Genomic DNA, 12,944 nt, shown 5'->3' with positions numbered 1-12,944 from the left:
TGGCTTAAAATGACGAACTTATGGGTTTTACGGTTCTTTAAACTGACTTAGAAATTTAATCCAAAAAACCAATTTCACCCAAGGGTTTGGGTACTTCATAGATACATACTTTTAAGTCTTTTTTTTAAAAAGTATACAGTATGGTATTTTTAATATTTGAAAAAAATTATGTGTGATCCATTTTCCTAAGTCTTCTGGCTAAAACTTTTTTGTATGAGGTGAAGAATTAACAGTAATTCATTCCTTGTGTTGCATTAAACAATTTAACTGATACAATTTTTATTTGTAAATGCAAACCTGAAACTATCTAGATGCAAGTGCTGATTTCTGAGAGTAGATGCAGCAGGTGAATTTTGGTATAGCCATACACACTCAAAAAGCCTGAAAACCAGCAGCTTCTCCTGAACTGGCACAATCCCTTTCCAACGTGGAAAGACGTGTTTATTACAGTAATGTGATGAATGCATTTGAAGTGTTCCTAGTGATATTTTCATTCAAAAAATTTTGTTTCCATTCCCCCTACCCCCGACTCCCCAAGATTTAGTTCCTGGTTTCCTTGGCCCTGGGCATCATGAACCTAATTTCTCAGAAGCTCATCAGTAGAGACTGGACGGGCAACGTGTAAAACTGAAAAAAGCCTAGGTGTCAGAGTCCTCTGGTGCTTAGGGTCACCAGCGGTGATCAAATCATCCAGGCCAGAGGAGGTATTGATCCTCTGGGTTGGCGTCCTGTGATTACCAGGGCTCATTGCCAACTGTCCATTTCTACATGCCCTAGACACAGAGTTTTCGGTTTGCCCCTGGAAGCTCTGGGACAGTCGTGTCCGTGATCCGGGCCCACGGAAAGGTGGCGGCGTGTCCAGTGAGGTACTCGGTGTCTGCACCACGCTGAGCGAGGGCTCCTCCCGGGTGCTTATCTCAGCCAGGCAGACCGCGCGCCGCCTTCCGCCCTCGGCGGACCCCAGACCTCCGGGCGAGGGGGAGGCGCCGCCGCCCCGCGCTGTCCCCGCCCGCGGCCGGGAGCGCGCAATAGGAAGCGGTGTCTGCGCCGCCTGTATTCGCTTCCCTGCAGCCCCAACTCGCTCGCCGCTGCCCATCGCTCTGGACTGTGACCGGGACTGCGACCTCAGGCCGGCGCCTTCCCAGGTGTTCTCCGGCCCGTGAGTGCTGGGCTCGCGGGGAGCGCGTGGCTACGGGTGGGTGGGCTGCGGGTGGGGCCGTAGACGTGGATTCGGGAAAGTTGCCTCCTGCCATGCTTTTTCGCGGGAGGGAATGTGTCTTAGGTCCGGGATTACAGACCGAGTCCAGGTCTCAGGAGGAAAGAGGGAGTCCGGAATACTCTGTTAGAGATTGGGGAGGCGCAGGAAGGAGGCAGCCTGGAAAGGAGCCACGGAGATTTTGGAAAAGGTTCTGGTTTGGAAAGCGCAGTACTGTCAACTAAGAGACATTCGAACATGTAGAGAATTTTTGGTGAGTTTATTTGAGCCAAACTGACGACAGTTGCTGGGAAGTAATATCTCAACAGATTGAGAAATGCTCCATAGAATGGCTGTTTAGCAACTTATTTTATACATTAGAGTCATAGGAGGAGCCATAAGTGGGGGTTACAAGAAGTCCATTGGTGATAGATTAGGGAGGTGGGAGAAAGCAAAGATGGAGGGACCGCTTAGACTGGATAAAAGGTAAAATGGTAGACACATATTTATTTTTCATAGGTGGGTAAAGGATAGTTAACAGTCAACAATTAACACGATAACAATAATAATGAGGGGATTTGTGGTCTTAGCTCTAATGCAGTGGTTGTGCCCAAGAGGTTTGGAAAAGGGGACATTACCTTGACATTCCAAAGGTATATTATCATAGCTGCAAAAAGACACCAGACAGGTTCAGTTAAGGTAAAGATTGACCTTCGTTAGGGAAAAATACAGTCCTAGGACATGACTACTCACCATGAACTGATTTTAGTTTAAGACCGTTTAATTTCAGACCATCCTTTGTGGTTACTTTGTGGTCTCTGAATTTGTTAGGTTGCCTCACTGGCTTCCCCTTAGCTTGTCAGGTTAATATGTGTCCTCTTTCCTCCCACACAGCCCCCTTTTGGTCATAACTCAACCCAAAGGATGGATGCATTGATTGATGACGAACGGTTTGGCTGGTCCCACAGTGCTAGGAAGGTTCATTCCTAGGAAGTCTTAAGAGTCAGAGTGTTTGTCTTGCTGAACAGGGTGGACTGCTGGGAATGGGGCAAGACCTTAACCTTAGATGACATTTAAGGTTGAACTGTTGTTATTCAAAAAAAAAAGTGGTTGAATGGGGGGCAGTCAGATCCTATATGTCCGTGTTAAAAATATTCTGGATCTTTTCTCATTTTTTTTTGAGCTACCATAATCTGAGTCTTTTTGCCATTTGCCTGAAGTTTTGTTTTTCTGCGTCTAGTATAACATGTACATATTAGGAACAGGAGTAACAGTATTAAACCAGTAACACTGATTAGGACCAGAAAATGTCAAATACCAGACAAGGAAGAGTCTGAAGGGAACAAGCATCCCAACCAAATAAAAAACTGTTTACATGTATCATCATAATTTTTTATTAAGCTAATAATATGTTTTCCTCCTTTATTCACTGTTATTTGTACCTATGATTCATTTGGCCAGATGAATCAAGACTTTCTACTATTTCATCTAGAAGCTCTAATTTTTCTTCTGGCCAGTTAGCTTTTGTAGAAATGACTTCATAGGGAGGATGAAGTTCAATTTTCCAATATATTGGATATCCAGTATTAATAGTATCACAGGTTTTATAGCCCCAGGCAAAGTTCTTTTGCCTGTAATTTCAGTATTGTACCATATTCCAGTGGCATTTAACATGAACTTGGTGTTATTACAATAAAAGTCACTGAGTATAACAGAAGAATTCTCTAACCCTTCCTAATAAAAGTGCCCCTTTGCCATATACTATATATTGCTATTTGTTGGGGTATATATGATAGGCCAGGATAGATTGGGTGCATAACCGTTCACCTTTTTGATTTTCACAATTAGTCAGATGGGTTCCCATCGTTTATTATTTTTAAATATGGTCCATCCACTTCCCATTGGAAGTAGTTTAGTGTTGTTGAGGATGGTCCCTATGCCAGCCAGTTGAACTACTAAGAATTTATGCTTAGGATATAACTGAGGCACCTGGGTTTTTAAGACACAATGTTGTAGATAGCATTTCCCATCCAAAATCTTTCAAAATCCAGGGGAACCATATGAATCTCACAAATGTGTGGCCTGGGCTTCTGCACCCATTATAGTTGGACACTGTTTCATAGCTACTTCGGATTCCATTTGCATTAACATAGACAATAGGCCCTGTTGGGTTAGGGTACAGGAACGTTCTTACTGTCGGGTTTGTGCGTGAGTTTTTATAGTCTATCGAGTCTGTTCTGTCCTTTGAGCTAAAGCCTTATTTTTTTTCCATGCTGCTTCCCACCCTTTTCCTTCCTCTTGAAACAGCATTTCCTCTACATGACCTATTTTAGATCAAGTCTTTTTCTAATGATGTTCTTCATTAACTTCAAGTTCAGCTTGTCTCAGAACACCAAGGCCAGCCCCAAGTCCTCCAAGTATCCTCCTTTTATTTCTTTTAGAGGACCAATATTGTTGGGTCCACCAGGAATGTTGTTGCCATTGGGTAGCTATGGCTAGATACTGCATGAACTCAAAATGTTGAGTTTCCTGTGCCATAGTTAAAGGGTAGAGGTAGCCCCCAAATTAGCTAAAGTTTGAGTATTCCATAGGGCTTCCCACAAATGTCCTGGATGCAAGGAGGGTGGGGCATTTATAGACGTATCTACCCACCAGGTAATCCCAATAATTTTTAAAATGGGGACCCATTGATTTTTTTTTTCCCCTTGTTTCATGGACAGCCAGTCACAAGAGCATTGCTGACGAGTCTGAGGACAAGATATACTGTGACAGATAGGGCAGGTCACTGCAAGCCCTTTCCCATCATATCCAGGTATGCTTCTTAGCACTTCATCATCCATTGCTATAGCTATACAATGCTCATCTCAGTCGGACCTACATATAATTCTACTAGGGGAATTATCAGGGAGGTGTTCTTGGAGGTATTTGCCCAAGGTGGGCTTTTTATAATAGATAGATCTAGAAAAAAAATGTACCAAAGCTTATATTGATAGGAGAAGACCATTGTGTGGCCAACAAAGCATTAACTTCATTTTTTTTTAACTTCATTAACATAACTAATAATTAGAATATCAGAGAATATACTAGACAGTAGATGGGAAAGATTAGCAGGTACCCAAGTTAAATTTTTTCATATCTAATAAGATAGGGATTTGGAGGAGATAGATATTATTTCCATTAGAAAGCCATAGGAGGATAATAACAATATAAAATCATTTTATATACATTCATTCAATAGCAGCATCAATTTGGGAACATACAGGCCCGTTGATATCTTGGGGTAGCTGTCTGCCTTTGTGGTTGGTGGCTTTTCATCCTTGAAAAGTCTTTCATGGAGGCCAGTATCAGGAACAGGGACAAATCATGTCCATTTGCATTTAGGCCCTTGATAAGGTCCTTTCCAACAATGTTGGAGAGTCTTTAATGTCTTTTCTAATGGACAAAAATCTCCTGGCTGTACATTGTGGTCTTTGAAGTCTTCAGCTCCCAGGTGCACACTGTGAAATGTTACTAATTTGTTAGTGCCTATAAGCTGGTCAGTGAGCCCGTAATAATAATGCAGACTGTCTCCTTTTAGTACAGTTGATTCATATGTCCCTTTATCTAGATTCATATGGTGGCTGATAACTATTTCATAAGGAGAAAGGCTATGTTTGCCATAGACTTCAGGCTGAGGAGTACTGTAAGGGAAGCTTTGTATCGGCCAAGGGAGATTAAAAGCTTCTGAAAATTTACCTAGTTGAGGTTTAATCGTATCATTTGTATGTTCTACCAATCCAGAGAACTAGGGGTGATGGGCACAATGAAAACACTGTAGAATAAGCCAAATATTACAAATGGATTGCATTGTTTGTCTAGTAAAGGAGTCTCTCCATCACCAACTCAGGGAATTCCCCAATTTGGGAATTAATTTTTTTATTAATTTACCTAAGGCTGTTGCTGTACTGCAAGGGAATGCAAAATCATAACTAATACTCTTTTTTTTTGTATTTCTGAGATGGTGGCATTTGGATAAAATCCAATGATCATATCTGGATCTAAAGGAAGTGGGAAATATCCTTAGGACCCATGGGATTATTTTCCTGGGCTCTATTTTGGACAGATAGAACATTTGCTGTATACTTTATGAGCTACAGTAGGAGAAGGTTTCCAGTATTATTGTTTACTCCATGAAATTATCTTTTAGGACTAATTTTAGCTCATGTACATGTTAAAGTACAGTATACAGTATAGGTAATTAAGCTCCTATAGGTAAGATTGCTTTCTGATGGGTCCAAACTATATCTTTTTGCCTGGGACAAAGTTTCCCCCATTTATTTGCGTATTCTCTTTCCTTTGCAGCTGTCCATTGGAACTGTGATAGAGTTTTTAGTGATTTAATGGGAACCAAGGAACATTCTCAGGTCTGGATAATTTGACTGTTCAATGCTGCCTGTCTAGCTACATTAAATTCCCTTTTGCTTCCATGGTGGCAGCTTTAGAAAGCCTTGGACTTTTAATAAATGCCAATTGTTTCAATTTTTGTATGACATCTAATAATTTTGCAGTCTACTTTCCATTCTTTATGGGCTGCCCTGAGAAAATTAAGAAGCCTCTCGGCTTCTACAACATTCCAAAGTGAGGAGCTACACCCCTGACATTGCATATTGACTGTCAGTGTAAATACTGACTACTTGATATTTGGCCAGTTGACAAGTCTGAGTTAAAAAAAATTCATTGGGCTTGTTGGGCAGGTCTTATACAGATAAATAAGAACTTTGTTATGTGCACATGGAATTTATTGCATATGCAGCTTGGTAACATCCCTGTTTATTTTTCGAAGATTCATCTGTAAACCAAGTTAGGTCAGCATTATCAAGGAGTTTCCTATAAACCATTTCTAGGAACAAGGAGTGGTCAGGTCAATTTGATTTTAACATTAGAGGCTGGGCCATTAATAAAAATTTGGAATCCAATTGTGACAATGTCCAGTCAAACCCAGGAATCCTCTAAGCTGCTTTTTTATTTTTGGAAGAGGAAAAACAGGATTCCTTTGAATGTTTCAGGGTTAATTAGTAGCCCATTCTCATATATCAGATAACCAAAGTATTTTACCTGGGGTAAACAGAATCAGAGCTTGTCCTTTGATATTCTATCGTGTTCTTTCGGGATTCTAGTAATTTCCTAGAATGTAAACTAAATTATTCATATATTGGATTAGAGTGGAATCTCTAGGAAATTTAACACCATCTAAATCAGCTTTTATTATCTAAGACAATAGGTGAGACTCTCCCGTATATACCTGGGGCATTATTGTCCAAGTAAACTTGTAATCTTCCCAGGTGAAAGCAAAGAGGTATACAAACAGAATATAGTTGTTCTTCTTCCTATTGTTATTTTGCTAAAGCTTCCCGTGTAACTTCAAACATCTCAAATAGGCCTAATTAGTTTAAAAAATCTTTTATAAAGAGAGAGAATAAATCCTGGAAATATTCCAGGGCCTGTTGGAACAATTCAAAGTCATTTCTCAGTTAAAAAGTCTCTTAAAATTTAAAGTTTGGGAAGGTTTGTAAAACAAAGTTAACCAAAAGCCCATAACATAAACCTTTTTTGTAAATCTGGATAAAATAAAACATCTTATGCTAATAACTTTAAGACATCAACCAATCTTAAACCACATTTAATATTAAATACTTTGTCCAGACTGCAGGATCCTGCTTAATTTATATAAGTATTTAATTTCTCTAGGCCAATAAATCATTACACCCTTGTAATGCTATCTGGAGGCAGGAAAAACAAAAACACAGTACACATAATATGCAGATGAACACATATTACATCAAAACCGTACACATCAAGACCATACGCATTGTCACTGTCAGAAACATTTGAACCTGTAGTGAATTTTGGGTGAGTTTATTTCAGCCGAACCTATGACAATTGATTGGAAGCTAAATCTCAGCAGATTGAGAAATAGTCCAGAGAATTAGCACCTTATTTTATACATTATAATCAAAAGGGTAGGCAGAAGGGGGTTACATGAAATCCTTTGGTGATAAATTAGGGAGTCAGGAGGAAGCAAAAGAGGGAAACCCCTCATTGGATAAAATGTCAAATGCTAGACATATACTTTTACACAGGCGAGTATGGCATAGTTAACAGCTAACAATTAATATATGACAATAATAATGAGGGGATTTGTGGGAAGGTCTGTCGGACTCCTCTCTGTGCGTGCGTAGATGATTATTAGAGCCCTGCTTCTGAGCACAGGGACCCTGAGATCAGAGCCCTTGTGCTGCTGAATGAGCGGTGACAGCCTTTGGGATGTCGGTGGCTTGAAAGAGCGGTGGGTGGTGGGAGTACATTTGGTAGGGAAAATAAACCCTGTTCAATAGCGATGACTAGGTTTTAATTTGTCCTGCCCAGTTTCATTTGCTAGGGAATATGAAATGCAAACTGAAAATTCTGACTGCTTTTTCAGAAAATGATGTGTCAGGGCAACCAATTGTGTCAGTCCCTAAATCTCTTGCCTTTCTCCAAATGTGTGTAAATAGACTTGATATTGGGTAGATAAAAATTTATTGAACATGAAAGTTACTACAAGGTGGGAGAAAAGTTTGTTAATATTGGTGCTTTAACAGAGATTAACAAAGATGTTCTTTTTTTTTTAATTTCCAGAATATAGTTTGTTCAGAACTTTGTATGATTTGCTAAAGAGTTATTGAGCTCCCTTGTATGATTTTTCTGTGGATAGTTTAATTATTAATTTCAAAGAGTTAAGCAGTTTATTACAGTATTGATGAAAACTGAAAAATTTGGAACTAAACAGAAAAATAGAAGACCAAACAAGTTAGGTTACAAATCTAGCAAACAGTTAAAATACACATAGTGTTGCCTAGGTTTATTTTTTTGGCCAATAGTGTTCATGTAAAACCTCATTTCACTTCAGACAATAAAGTAGATTCATAGTAAAAAATGTCTACTGGTCATCTTTGTTCTGTACCCTGGGCATTCAGCAAGAACTCCCTTAGGCAACACATTCTTTTGCAGCAAGATGGTATTACAATACACTTACATCCTAAATCTCTTTCTGCATTTCTTTTTAAAAAAATTATTTTATTGTTGTTCAATTACAGTTGTCTCCATTTCCCCCCATCAATCCCCCCCACCCAAGCCAAACCCACCTCCCTCTGGTGCTTCCACCCTCCCCCTTGGTTTTGTCCATGTGTCCTTTATACTAGTTCCTGAAAAACTTTTCCCCACTATCCCCTCCCACCTTCCCTCTGGTTACTGTCAGATTGTTCTTAATTTCAATGTCTCTGGTTATATTTTGCTTGCTTTCTTCTTTTGTTGATTAGGTTCCAGTTAAAGGTGAGATCATATGGTATTTGTCCCTCACCTCCTGGCTTATTTCACTTAGCATAATGCTCTCCAGTTCCATCCATACTGTCCCAAAGGGTATAAGCTCCTTCTTTCTCTCTGCTGTGTACTATTCCATTGTGTAAATGTACAATAGTTTTTGGATCCACTCATTTTCTGATGGGCACTTAGGTTGCTTCCAGTACTTGGCTACTGTAAATTGTGCTGCTGTGAACATTGGGGTGCATAGGTTCTTTCGGATTAGTGTTTCAGGGTTCTTAGGATATAATCCCAGCAGTGGAATTGCTGAGTCAAAAGGCAGTTCCATTTTTAGTTTTCTGAGGAAATTCCATACTGTTTTCCACAGTGGCTGCACCAGTCTGCCTTCCCATCAACAGTGCATTAGGGTTCCCTTTTCTCCACATCCTCTCGAACACTTGTTTGTTGATTTGGTTATGATGGCCAGTCTGACGGGTGTGAAGTGGTATCTCATTGTGGTTTTAATTTGCATCTCTCTGATGTGGCTCGTGATGCTGAGCATGTTTTCATATGTCTCTGGGCCCTCTGTATGTCCTCCTTGGTGAAGTGTCTGTTCAAGTCCTTTGCCCATTTTTTAATTGGGTTGTTTGTCTTCCTGGAGTGGAGTCATGTGAGTTCTTTATATATTTTGGAGATCAGGCCCTTGTCTGAGGTATCATTGGCAAATATGTTTTCCCATACTGTTGGTTCTCTTTGTAATTTGGTGCTGTTTTCTTTAGCCATGCAGAAGCTTTTTATTTTGATGAGGTCCCATTTGTTTATTCTTTCCTTTATGTCCCTTGCTTTAGGGGACATGTCTGTGAGGATGTTGCTGCATGGAATGTCTGAGATTTTCCTGCCAATGTTTTCCTCGAGGACTTTTATGGTGTTACGACTTATATTTACGTCTTTTATCCATCTTGAGTTTATCGTCGTGTATGGCGTAAGTTGGTGATCGAGTTTCATTTTTTTGCATGTAGCTGTCCAGATCTCCCAACACCATCTGTTGAAGAGGCTGTTTTTGCTCCATTTTATGCTCCTGCCACCTTTGTCAAATATTCATTAACCATAGATATTTGGGTTTATTTCTGGGCTCTCTGTTCTGTTCCATTGGTCTATGTGCCTGTTCTTATGCCAGTACCAGGCTGTTTTGATTACAGTGGCCTTGTATTATAGTTTGATATCGGGTATTGTGATCCCTTCTGCTTTGTTCTTCTTTCTCAAAATTGCTGCAGCTATTCAGGGTTGTTTATGATTCCATATACATTTCTGAAATGTTCTGTATCTGTGAGATATGTCATGGGTACTTTAATAGGGATTGCATTGAATCTATAAATTGCTTTGGGTAGTAAGGCCATTTTGATGATGTTAATTCTTCCAATCCATGAGCATGGTACATGCTTCCATTTGTTTGTGTCTTCCTTAATTTCTTTCTTCAGTGTTGTGTAGTTTTCTGAGTACAGGTCTTTTACCTCCTTGGTTAGGTTTATTCCTAGGTACTTTATTTTTCTTGTTGCTATATCAAATGGGATTTTTGTCCTCATTTCTGTTTCTGATATTTTACTGTTGGTGTACAAAAATGCCTTTGATTTCTGAGTATTGACTTTGTATCCAGCTGTTTTGCCAAATTCACTTATTAGGTCGAGTAATTTTTGGTGGAGTTGATAGGACTTCTACATACACTAATATGCCATCTGCAAGCAATGACAGTTTTTCTTCCTCCTTTCCAATTTGGATGCCTTTTATTGCTTTTTCTTGTCTGATTGTTGTGGCTAGGACTTCCAATACTGCGTTGAATAGAAGTGGTGAAAGTGGACATCTTTGTCTTGTTCCTGATCTTGGTGGGAAAGCTCTAAGTTTTTGCCCATTGAGTATGATGTTGGCTGTAGGTCTCTCATATATGGCCTTTATGATGTTGAGGAATGCTCCCTCTATTTCCACTTTGCTAAGTGTTTTTATCAGAAATGGGTACTGTACCTTATCAAATGCTTTTTCCACATCTATTCATGTGGTTATGTAAGTTTTGTTTTTTGTTTTGTTTATGTGATGTATTATGTTTATTGATTTGCAAATATTGTACCATCGTTGCATCCCTGGGATGAATCCCACTTGATTGTGGTGTATGATCTTTTTAATGTGTTGCTGAATGCAGTTTGCCAATATTTTGTTGAGAATTTTAGCATCTATGTTCATCAGCGATATTGGCCTGAAGTTTTCTTTATTTGTTATGTCTTTATCTGGTTTTGGGATTAGGATGATGCTGGCTTCATAAAAAGAGTTTGGGAGTCTTCCATCAGTTTGGATTTTTTTGAATAATCTGTGGAGGATGGGGGTTAGATCTCCCTTAAATGCTTGTAAAATTCTCCTGTGAATCTGCCTGGTCCAGGGCTTTTGTGTGTCAGAAGCTTTTTGATACTGTTTCAATTTCATCAGGCATTACTGGTCTGTTTAGGCTTTCTGCTTTTTCTTCATTCAGTCTTGGAAGACTATATTTTTCTAGAAATCTGTCCTAGGTTTTCACATTTCTTGGCATATAGTTCTTTGTAGTAATTTCTTACAATCCTTTGTATTTCTGCAGTATCAGTTGTAATCTCTCCTCTTTCATTTCTGATTGTGTTTATGTGGGTCCTCTCTCTTTTTTTCTTGATGAGCCTGCTTAAAGGCTTGTCGATTTTGTTACTCTTTTCAAAGAACCAGCTTCTGGATTTATTGATCCTTATAAGGAATTGTGCTTTTAGTCTCTATGTCATTTAACTCTGCTCTTATCTTGGTTATTTCCTCCTTCTACTTGCTCTGGGCTGTCTTTGTTGTTGTTCTTTGAGTTCTTGTAGGCGTAAGGTTAGGTTGTTTATTTGAAATGTTTCTACCTTTTTTAGGTAGGCCTGTATCACTATGAACTTCCCTCTCAGGATTGCCTTTGCTGTGTGCCATAGGTTTTGGATTGTTGTGAGTTCATTTTCGTTTGTTTCCATAAACTTTTTGATTTCTTCCTTGATCTCATTCTTGACCCACTCATTGTTTAATAGCATGCCATTCAATCTCCATGTTTTTGAGTGTTTTGGGTTTTTTTCCTTGAGGTTGGTTTCTAGTTTCTGTCCCTTGTGGTCAGAGAAAATGCTTGATATGATTTCAATTTTCTTGAATTTGTTGAGGCCTGTTTTGTTTCCTCTCATGTGGTCTATCTTTCAAAATGTTCCATGTGCATTTGAAAAGAATGTGTATTTTGCTTCTTTGGGATGAAAGGCTCTATATATATCAGTTAAGTCCATTTCATGTAGGGCCTTGTTCAATGCCACAATATCTTTGTTGATATTTTGTTTGGAAGATATGTCCATCTTTGACAGTGGGGTATTAAAATCCCCTACTATCATTGTGTTGCTGTCAATATCTTTCTTCTAGTCCTCCAAGATTTTCTCTATGTATTTGGGTGCTCCTATGTTGGGTGCATCTATATTTATAATGTTTATGTCTTCTTGGTGGATTCTTCCCTTGAATATTATGAAGTGACCTCCTGGGTCTCTTTTTATGGCTCTTTTTTTGAAGTCTATTTTTTCTAATATGGGTATTGCTACCCCGCTTTTTTTCCCTATCCATTTGCTTGGAATATTTGTTTCCAGCCCTTCACTTTCAGTCTGTGTAGGTCTTGTGTTCTGAGGTGGATTGCTTGGAGGCAGCATATGTGTGGGTCATGTTTTCTTATCCATTCAGCTATTGTATATCTTTTGATTGAGGCATTTAATCCATTTATGTTTAAGGTTATTATTGATAGGTACTTATTCATTGCCATTTTTTTGTACCTGTGTTCCTCTCTCTTTCACTGTTTTTCTTCCTGTTCTTAAATGACACCCTTTGGCATCTCTTGCAGAGCTGGTTTGGAGGAGGTATATTTTTTGAGACTTCTTATATCTGGGAAGCTACTTATTTCGCCTTCCATTTTAATTAAGAGCCGTGCTGGGTAAAGTAGTCTTGGTTGCAGGCCTTTGGTTTTCATTACTTGGAATATTTCTTGCCATTCCCCTCTGGCTTGGAGCATTTCCCTTGATAAGTCACCTGCTAGCCTTATCAGGGCTCCCTTGTATGTTACTTCCTGTTTCTCCCTTGCTGCCTTTAAGATTCTCTCTTCATCTTGAAATTTTGCCATTTTAATTATGATGTTTCTTGAAGTGGGCCTCTTTGGGTTCCTCTCAATTGGGACTCTCTGTGTTTCCTGGATTCGTGTGACTTTTTCTCTCATCAAATTAGGGAAGTTTTCCATCATTACTTTTTCAAACAGGTTTTCTATCCCGTGCTCTTCTTCCCTTCTGGTATCCCTATTGTATGGATATTATTACGTTTCATGTTGTCCTGAATGTTCCTTAACCCCTCTTCATTTTTTCTGGGCCTCTTTTCCTTT

At 39.2% G+C, this 12,944-nt stretch overlaps 1 protein-coding gene across 5 annotated transcripts in view; it reads left to right on the top strand.

The window, feature by feature from the left end:
- Nucleotides 1–775: 775 nt before the first annotated feature.
- LOC112317713 (broad substrate specificity ATP-binding cassette transporter ABCG2) overlaps nucleotides 776–12,944 on the top strand; it is a 109,452-nt gene continuing 97,283 nt past the window's right edge. For 2 of the 5 annotated variants that reach the window (XM_071221255.1, XM_053922326.1), the window contains exon 1: nucleotides 1,019–1,155. The gene's annotated coding sequence lies outside the window, so the exon portion shown is untranslated. Of the gene's footprint in view, nucleotides 1,160–1,397; nucleotides 1,470–3,915; nucleotides 4,008–12,944 lie in introns of those variants that run through there. The other 3 variants (XM_053922325.2, XM_053922329.2, XM_053922327.2) reach the window with 3 other exon arrangements.

This window comes from Desmodus rotundus, chromosome 4 (assembly GCF_022682495.2).
Source record: "Desmodus rotundus isolate HL8 chromosome 4, HLdesRot8A.1, whole genome shotgun sequence".
Classification (NCBI taxonomy): Eukaryota; Metazoa; Chordata; class Mammalia; order Chiroptera; family Phyllostomidae; genus Desmodus; species Desmodus rotundus.
The sequence above is the reverse complement of the archived record's forward strand: the minus strand, read 5'-3'. Positions and strand labels throughout refer to the sequence as shown.